The sequence below is a fragment of the Balaenoptera musculus genome, chromosome 15 (assembly GCF_009873245.2).
Source record: "Balaenoptera musculus isolate JJ_BM4_2016_0621 chromosome 15, mBalMus1.pri.v3, whole genome shotgun sequence".
In the NCBI taxonomy this organism is placed as follows: Eukaryota; Metazoa; Chordata; class Mammalia; order Artiodactyla; family Balaenopteridae; genus Balaenoptera; species Balaenoptera musculus.
The window spans coordinates 27,413,228-27,422,337 of NC_045799.1; the positions used below are offsets into that span (position 1 = coordinate 27,413,228).

General features: G+C 36.8%; 1 long non-coding RNA gene across 1 annotated transcript; it reads left to right on the forward strand.

Moving 5' to 3' along the window:
* The first annotated feature begins 4,401 nt into the window (after positions 1-4,401).
* LOC118881934 lies at positions 4,402-8,641 on the forward strand. Its single transcript, XR_005016633.1, has 2 exons — positions 4,402-4,512; positions 8,405-8,641. It is a non-coding gene; the product is annotated as an uncharacterized LOC118881934 (long non-coding RNA).
* The last annotated feature ends 469 nt before the right edge of the window (positions 8,642-9,110 follow it).

Here is a 9,110-nt window from a genome sequence, read left to right on the forward strand (position 1 = left end):
TACAAATTGTGAATTTTTTTGTTCTAGTTCTGTGAAATATGCCATTGGTAGTTTGATAGGGATTGCATTGACCCTGTAGATTGCTTTGAGTAGTATAGTCATTTTTACAATATTGATTCTTCCAATCCGAGAACGTGATAGATCTCTCCATCTGTTTGTATCGTCTTTAATGTCTTTCATCAGTGTCTTATTGTTTTCTGCATACAGGTCTTTTGCCTCCTTAGGTAGGTTTATTCCTAGATATTTTATTCTTTTTGTTGCAATGGTAAATGGGAGTGCTTCCTTAATTTCTCTTTCAGATTTTTCATCATTAGTGTATAGGAATGCAAGAGATTTCTATGCATTAATTTTGTGTCCTGCTACTTTACCAAATTCATTGATTAGCTCTAGTAGTTTTCTGGTAACATTCTGGGAACCGGCAGTCTTAAATGACACATTAAACCTGTTGAAATTAATACATATCTACAAAACATTCTGTCGCAAACCAGCAGAATACACATACTTTTTAAGTCCATATGAAAAAGTCTCAGGATAGATCACATGCTAGGCTATAAAACAAGTCTCATCAAATTTAAGAGGATAGAAGTTATGTCAAACTTTTTTCTGACACAATCTTATGAAACTAGAAATCAATTACAAGAAGAAAAATGGGAAAAGAACAAACACGTGGAGACTAGACAACATGCTTAAAAAATCAGCAGGTCAATGAAGAAATAAAAGAGGAAATTAGAAAATACTTTGAGACAAATGAAAATAAAACACAACTTTTCAAAATCTACAGGGAGCAGCAAAAGCAGTCTAAGAGGGAAATTTCTAACAAAACAGGCCTACATCAAGAAACAAGAAAAAAATCTCGATGAATGGCCTAAACTACCATCTAAACAAATTAGAAAAGGAAAGGCAAACAAAACCGAAATCAGCAGATGGAAGGAAATAATACAGATCAGAGAGGATATAAATAAAATAGAGACCTAAAAATGATAGAAAATATCAATGAAATTAAGATCTTATTCTTTGTAGTTCTATTAGTTTTTGCTTCACATATTTTGAAGATATATTTTATGGTGCATAATGTTTAGTATTTTACATTCTTTTGATGAATTGACTCCTTTATCATTATGAAAATATTAGTAAGGATAGAGATAGTCAAAATCACTATCAACCAACTTGACCTAATTAACATCAGGTTAGATTTGGGTATTTTATTTTATTAAAAAAATTTTTTTTTGGAGTATAGTTGATGATTTGGGTATTTTTTTATACCTCTACTTAACATGTTTAATCTTTCCTCTATCTTCATGAAAATATAGAATACAGTTATAACAATTTTATTATCATTTCTAATTCTGTTATCTGTATTATTTCTAGGTCTGTTTCTATTGGTTGATATTTTTCCTCTTTAAGGGTTAGAGTTTTCTGCTTCTTTATGTCCCTGGTAATTTTTGATTGGATGCTAGACATTGTGTTTTTTACTTTTTGGGTCAGGGATATTTTTGTATTATTACAAATATTTCTGAACTTTATTCTGGGATGCAGTTAAGTTGTATGATTTTGGATTTTTAAAACGTATATTTTAGTGTAGGGTTAAATTTCTCTCAGCACTAAGACAAAACCCTTCTGAATACTCTATCTGATATTCTGTAAATCATAAGGTTTGCCATTCTGGTGATTTGGAGCCAGAATGATTTCTAGCCCTATGTGAATTCCAAGGGTTGTTACCTTTTAAATGGCCCAGGATTGGGTGGTTTTCTAACACACATACTCTGGTAATTATTGAGCTGAAGACTTGAGGATCCTTGGCCGGTGTCTGGAGATTTCTCTCTGGACACCTCTCTCCTGTCTAGTGTTCTGTCCTGAAAACTCTATCTGCTTTGATCTCACTGGATTCCCCATTTTTTCTTTTCAACATTGGGAGACATCAGGCACCACCTGTCTTCCTTTCTCCCTGTGTCATGGTTTGGAATTTCTCTCAAGGCAGTAAGGTGGAGCAATCTTGGGGCTCACCTTGTTTATCTATCACATCTTAAGTATCACTGTCTTTTGTTACCCAGTGTTCAATGTTTCAAAAGTTATTGATTCATATAATTTGTCTGGTTATTTAATTGTTTCAGGTGGGAGAGTCAATATAGTTCCTGTTGCTCCATCTTGGTCAGAAGTGCAAGTTCTACCAAACACTTATTATTTTATGGAAAAAGTAATAAAAAATAATAACAAAAATTTGTTTACACAATTTATCCCAGGAAGAATAAAAAGGGAGTATTTCCTTATCCATTGTTTTTTGGGGGGGCTAGCATAACTTGACTCAAAGCCTGAAGAGGACTGGATTAGGAGGGCTAATCTCACTTAGGAACATAAATGTGCAAATCATTTGAATTTTTCCCCTCTAGTTTCTGAGAAATTTTAAACAAATTTATCTTCCAACCTTTTTATTAATTTTTTTTCCATTTTATGCTATCATATTTTTAATTTCTGAGAGTGTGTGATGTGAGAACATGGCTTGATTATTTTGCATGTAGCTGTCCAGTTTCCCCAACACCAGTTATTGAAGAGACTGTCTTTTATCCATTGTATATCCTTGTCTCTTCTGTTGTAGATTAATTGACCATATAAGCATGAGTTTATTTCTGGGCTCTCTATTCTGTTCCATTGATCTATGTGTCTGTTTTTGTGCCCATACCATATGGTTTTGATTACTGTAGCTTTGTAGTATAGTTTGAAATCAGAGAGCATGATTCCCATAGTTTTGCTCTTTTTTCTCAAGATTGCTTTGGCTATTTGGGGTCATTTTTATTTCCATACAAATTTAAAAATTATTTTTTGTAGTTCTGTGAAACATGCCATCTTTTTTTTTTTTTTTTTTGATAGATAAGAAGTGGATTTATTTAGAGAGAAACACTCCACAGACAGAGTGTGGGCCAACTCTGAAGGCGAGAGTGGCCTTGGGAGAAAAACACTCCACAGACAGAGTGTGGGCCATCTCAGAAGGTGATAAAGGCTGCCATTGGTGTTTTGATAGCAATTACATTGAATCTGTATATTGCCTTGGGTAACATGGTCATTCAACAATATTAATTCTTCTAATTCAGGAGAATGATATATCTTTCTATTTGTTTGTGTCATCTTCAATTTCTTTCATCAATGTCTTATAGTTTTCAGAATATAAGTCATAATAGGAATTTTAAAAAAAACACCTGTTGTGGGTTGAATTGTGTCCCCTCACCAAAATATATTCAAATTCTAACCCCAAGTACCTGAGAATGTGACTTAACTGGAAATAGGGTCTTACCATGTAAGAACAGGGTCTCCTATGTTCACTTATTAGTATACCACGGATCTCACTCCTGAAACAACCTGGTGTGGTGAAACCCATTCAAGGATCCTGGAGAGAACTTAAGCCTTTGTAATAACCAGAGCAAATATTTGTGCACTGACTCTACAAGGAGCGGGCCCAAAGTGGGACTGTTGTTTGCAAGTACCAAATAACATATAATATATATGTACCTAGGGAAGAGGCCTATGACCCCAGTGTGTAAAGAGAGTTGGAACCTGATGAGGGCAGCAGTAGGAATCCTTAGGTGTAAACTCAATCAGCCTGGCCTGTGTTGGTGGTGAAAACTTGGAGTTCTGCAGCATTCCATTTTCTGTGCATTTTCAGCATCCAGAGAATCATAGCATATAAGGATTGGGTTGATCTCTATAGCCCATTTGTTCCAATCTGCTCATTGGTGAGATTAAAGTCCAGGGAGGGAAAGTGACTCTCCTAAAGTCACATAGCAAGTGAGTGGCACAGCCAGCACATGTTGCTGAATATTTTCAACTCTTCCCTCTCTCACCCTCAATGCCAAAATCCTTCCTGAAACTGAGCATTTCAGGCAGTTGGGTCTCTTGTCTTAGAGAGAAAAGATTAGATAGACATATTCTTCCTAAGGTCTGAATGAATGTTTTCCCTTCTCTACTCCTCCACTCCCAAACTGGAAAATTACATTTGAAGAAAGGAGTTTGCTCAACTTACATTAAAACCACGATAATGGTGTATCTCTAGAACAGATAGTGTAGGACTTTATAGAGCATAATAAAGACTATATATATATTTTTCAATGTGTAACATGGAGTCTTGGAGGATTTTAGATTAAGTTATAACAAGGGCTGACATTTATTTTTAAAAATCCCTGTGGCTTATATGATTTCTCTCTGCTGTCCCTTAAAAGGTGGAAGTGGATAAAGGGAGGCATATCAGTTCAGAGTATGTGGTCCAACTGTGGATGCATGGGCGTTGGGATAGTAACTGAGAAGTCTGAGGGAGGCAGGCTGTTCCAGAGCCGATTGTACCCATGGGCAGCTGAGAGCACATGTATGTGACATGTGTCCTAGTTGATTACAGCGGGTCCAGAGCTCTTCTTCATTTGCGTATCTCCTCATCAGAACTGAGACTACTCCTTGGGGCTACCTAAAGTCATGAAGACTTTTTGCTAACTTTGGCTGCACTGGTGCTCTTTTCCCAGGTCATTCCAGGTAACCTAGATCTTTTCAGGGGAGAGATGGAGGGGTGGAGAGTGGGTCTTGGTTGGGACACTCCAGGGTTTGGGAGGTAGCAATGTGAAAAACCATTCATCTGGGAAAGAGGTTAACCCTCCAGAATTTTCCCTCAGTGCCCCCAAATCCCCTCTCTTTGGTAGGCTCCAGGGGTCAAGGGCAGGAAGTCTGACGTGTGAAGAGGAGTGGGGGAGGGCAGGGGAAGCAGGAAAGAAGGGAGGCAAAACTTTTCTTACAATATCCCTGAACCCACTTGGATTTTGCACTATTCACACCTGCCTTAAGTGAGACAGAATCTCATAATTACTGTTGCCTCTCTGTGCCAGCCCCTATATTGGAGCCATGGAAAAGTTTTAAGTAGAGACAGGCCCTCATCAAACTTGCCCAGCCCAAGGTGCTAGCACCACTCCCTCCTTCTCATCTGACAGACGCTTCCACCCCCACCACCCTCCAGATATCTCTTTAACCTTTCCATAGTGTCAGGACGTGGGGGGATTGCTTGAGAACACTCTGGACTCACACCTGTGTCTGCTCATGGTAAACACATAAGTGAAACACCATTCGCCTGGGGAGGAGAGAAGAATCTCCAAATCCTGGGTCAGTTAGAACCTGCTCCATTGTTTGTTAGTTCTGTGAACCCCAACAAACCACTTGGCTGCTCTGGGTTCTAATTTACTCACTTCTCAGTTTGAAATAATATATGAGGTTTAGGGGTCAACACTGAATACACTGAAATTTTAGTGTGCAACAACTGTATCTTTTCTATTTTTTACAATTCATCTGAGCTTTCTCAGGAACTTTCATCCTGTTGGTGGGAAAGCTGGAGGTTGGAAAGGGCACAGGGGCTGTATGTAAACTCAGCAGATAATTTTATCCATCTTTTCTGGTTTGAAACAGTCTCTTAGATTAATTCATTCTGCTTTGGATAAATGTTTAGTCTTTCAGTGTTTCTCTTTTTACCCCTCCCTTTCTCCTTCCCATGATGGCAGCTGGATTTAGGGGCCAGTAGCTATGTCATTACTTAGTTAAACAATTCACTTATTCAATAAATATTGCTGAGTGCATTCCATGTGTCAGGCATTGTGATAGTTGCTGGAGGTAGAGCAGTGAACCAACCAACCAACCAACCAACCAAAATCCCTGTCCTCTTGAAGCGTACATTCTCTTGGGGGAGGCAATGAACAGAGTAAGCAAGGAAGGGAATAGCAAGTATCAGGGGAGGTGGATGTGCAATTTAAAAAGGGATGTAAGGGGATGCGTCACTGAAACAAATTTGAACAAAGACTTGAAAGAAGTGAGGGGGTGAGACATGCAGATACGTTGGGAAGAACGTTCATTTATTAGCTGAACTACTTATAAAAGAGATGTTTCCCTTCATCTACTATTTGGTTACTTTGGGGTTTAGAGAATTCAGAGAGGAGAGGAAGGACAAATGCTTGACTCTATCTTTGCTTATCAGTTTGCAAAATACTGAATTCATTTTCTGTCAGCCTCTGAGGCTGAGTAATTTGTTTTTCCTAAATATTATTATTATTTTTCTAAATATTATTTTGAACTCATGGTTCTAAGCCACATGTCCAATCTATTGCAATTACTCCTACTGAAGCACAAATTTTCCTATTCTTGACCAATGGGAATCTCTTTAATTTAGCTCCTGGTATGACAGAATGTTTTTAGGCTCATCTTACAATGTCTTGCCCAAGAACTGGAATAAACCATATCACCAAAAGTCTTGGTTTCTTTCATCTTAGTGGGAAATGGTATTTAGTATGGGTGCTAGGAATACAAATTTCTATTAGTTGGTCAACACTTCTAGGCTTTTTCAGTGATAGAGCTGGAAAAAATTCTATCCATCCATCCATCTGTCCATTCATCCATCTATCCATCCATCCACATATTTAGAAATAAAATATTGATATTTGTGGGTTTATACTGGTACTTCCAATTCAAATTCAGAACACAAATTCAGGACAATTTCTATATCACATCAGAATTTTAAAAAATAGAAGTATAGTTGATGTACAATATTATATAAGTTTCAGGTGTATGACAGTGATTCACAATTTTTAAAGGCTATATTCCATTTAAAGTTATTATAAAATATTGACCATATTCCCTGTGCTGTACAATATAATGCTGTAGCTTATTTATTTTATACATAGTAGTTTGTGCCACTTAATTGCCTGCCTCTATCTTGCCCTCCTCAGGTCCCTCTTCCCACGGGTAGTTTGTCCTCTATATCTGTGAATCAGTTTCTTTTTCGTTATATTCACTAGTTTGTTTTATTTTTTAGATTTATTATTTCACTTAGCATAATACCCTCCAAGTCATTCCATGTTGTTGCAAATGACAAAATTCCACTCTTTTTTTTGTGGCTGAGTAGTATTTCATTATTTATAAACACCACATCTTCTTTATACTCTCATATCTGTTGAAATCAGTATTCTTTTTCCTTGTACTGAGAATTCTGGTTCTCAAGGTCACAGAGGATGATAGAATATCCCATAATTACTCATTTGATTTCTCCCTCATCACATATACAATATTTTCAATATAATAAAACCAGTACTACCAGAATAACATGATTACTCAAACTAGTTAAAATTTCTGTGTAGGCTTTTACCATTATTCTCCCATTTTTGTATTGTACTGTCTCTATATTGTCAGAACATGTATCCATTACATACTCTTCTCTCTTCTTTTAAACCCTAATTATAATTCTATGAGTAACTATATTTAGTGTTCATTACTAGTCCTGTGTCAATGCCCCTCTCATTTGGTTGTCTAAAGCTCTTTCCGTATTAGATTCCTTAGGAAAGGCTCATGGGAACAATATTGCCTGAGTTTCAGTATGTTGACACTAGTTTTTGTCCTTTGTATTTCGAAGTCAGCTTTGCTGGATATAACATTTTCTTTTCCTTGAATATCTTAAATATGTGACACCATTTTTTCTGGCATAAAGCATTGCTGTTAAAAAGTCTAAGTATAGATTAATTTTCTTTCCCTTATGTCATCTTGTATTTTGGGGCCCTAAATGCCCAAAGCATTTTTTCTTTGATGTCCAGTAATTTTACTAGAATATATCCTGTCTTGGGTCAATATTTTCAGGTATGCTGTATACTCTTGCAGTACATGTTTTCAAATCTTTTTCTATTTTAGGAAAAATTTTTGAACATAGTTTGTAGTGTTTGCTCTGTTCCCTTGATTTTGTTTTCTTCTTTGGTAGTTCCTGTTATTTGTATGTTAAATTTCTTTTGCCTGTCATGAATATCTGTAACTTTCTATTTATTCCTTTTCATCTCTTTCTTTTTGATTAACACATCCTCTTCATCACCCTGTATTTCTTATAAGCCATTATTTGTTGCATTTATTTGATCACATGTTCTTTCTAGTTTAATCTTTACTTATGAAATGATTTTTAAAATTTATAATTGTTTCTGAGGTCCTCTCATGTCATATCTGAATTTATTTAATGCTTGTATCTTTATACACTATTTCATTTAATCCCCACAACAACACTTTGAGACAGGTTCTATACCTTCTTTTTAGAAAAGAGGAAATTGATGATCTGAGAAGGGAAGTAACCTGCTCGAGGTCTTCCAGTTGGCTTGTGGTGTAGACCAGCTCTATGAGTTCTAACAGTCCATGCTCCTAACAATTATAACCCACTGAATCTGTGAGAAGGAACATTCAAGAAGGGCTGGGATTGGGATGGAGTGTCCAGAAAGAATGTGAGATTATACCACCACTATATAAATCTAGGGGTGACCCTGTATTTTCAGTGGTTCCCCTTTTTCTGCCTGGCTATTTCCAGGACCTATTTCCCCACAGGACTGATCTTGTCTTACTTCTTTTTTTCTCTTTGTATCAGGCAGCACTGACAAATGCTGGAATCTTCGTGGCTCCTGCCATGACAAATGTCCAAGAATGAAAAAGTCTATGTTTTCTGCATGAGCGGTAAACTGTGCTGTGTGAAGCCCAAGTTCCAGCCAAATATATCGCCAAAGTTAATTAATGCTTGAAGCTCGAGGGCACAAAAATGAGGATAACCCTGCCCTGAGTCTGACCTCAGCAGATTCTTGAGTTTTATTAAAAGAATTTTGGCTGACTTCTGTGTTTGTTTCTTAGTATACCTAAGCAAAATCCAGGAGAAGAGGAAGTGGGTAAGGAGGTATATGTTGGAGAGGAAACTGGACCTACTATGTTCTAGGTATATACCTACTGCCTCACCTATTCCTTTTAACTAACCTGAGAGGTAGATACTGTCATTACTTTTATTTTATGTTTGGGGAAACTGAGGCTCAGGCTGTTGAAGTGATTTACCCAATGCCAGTTACATAACTAACATGAGAAGGTGATGGGATTACATACTAGCCTGAATATAGGCTTGCAAATAACTCCCTGCCACCTGGACAATCATGAATATTAATACAAATGCATATTGTATTTATTTGAATCTCTCTAATAGAAAACTGGGGGTAGACGGCATTATAATGGGGTCCTATTTTCTGGGATTGTTATAGAAACTGTTAAGCAGGGAAATTAATCCCCAGGCCTAATTCTCACTCCATTGTTTC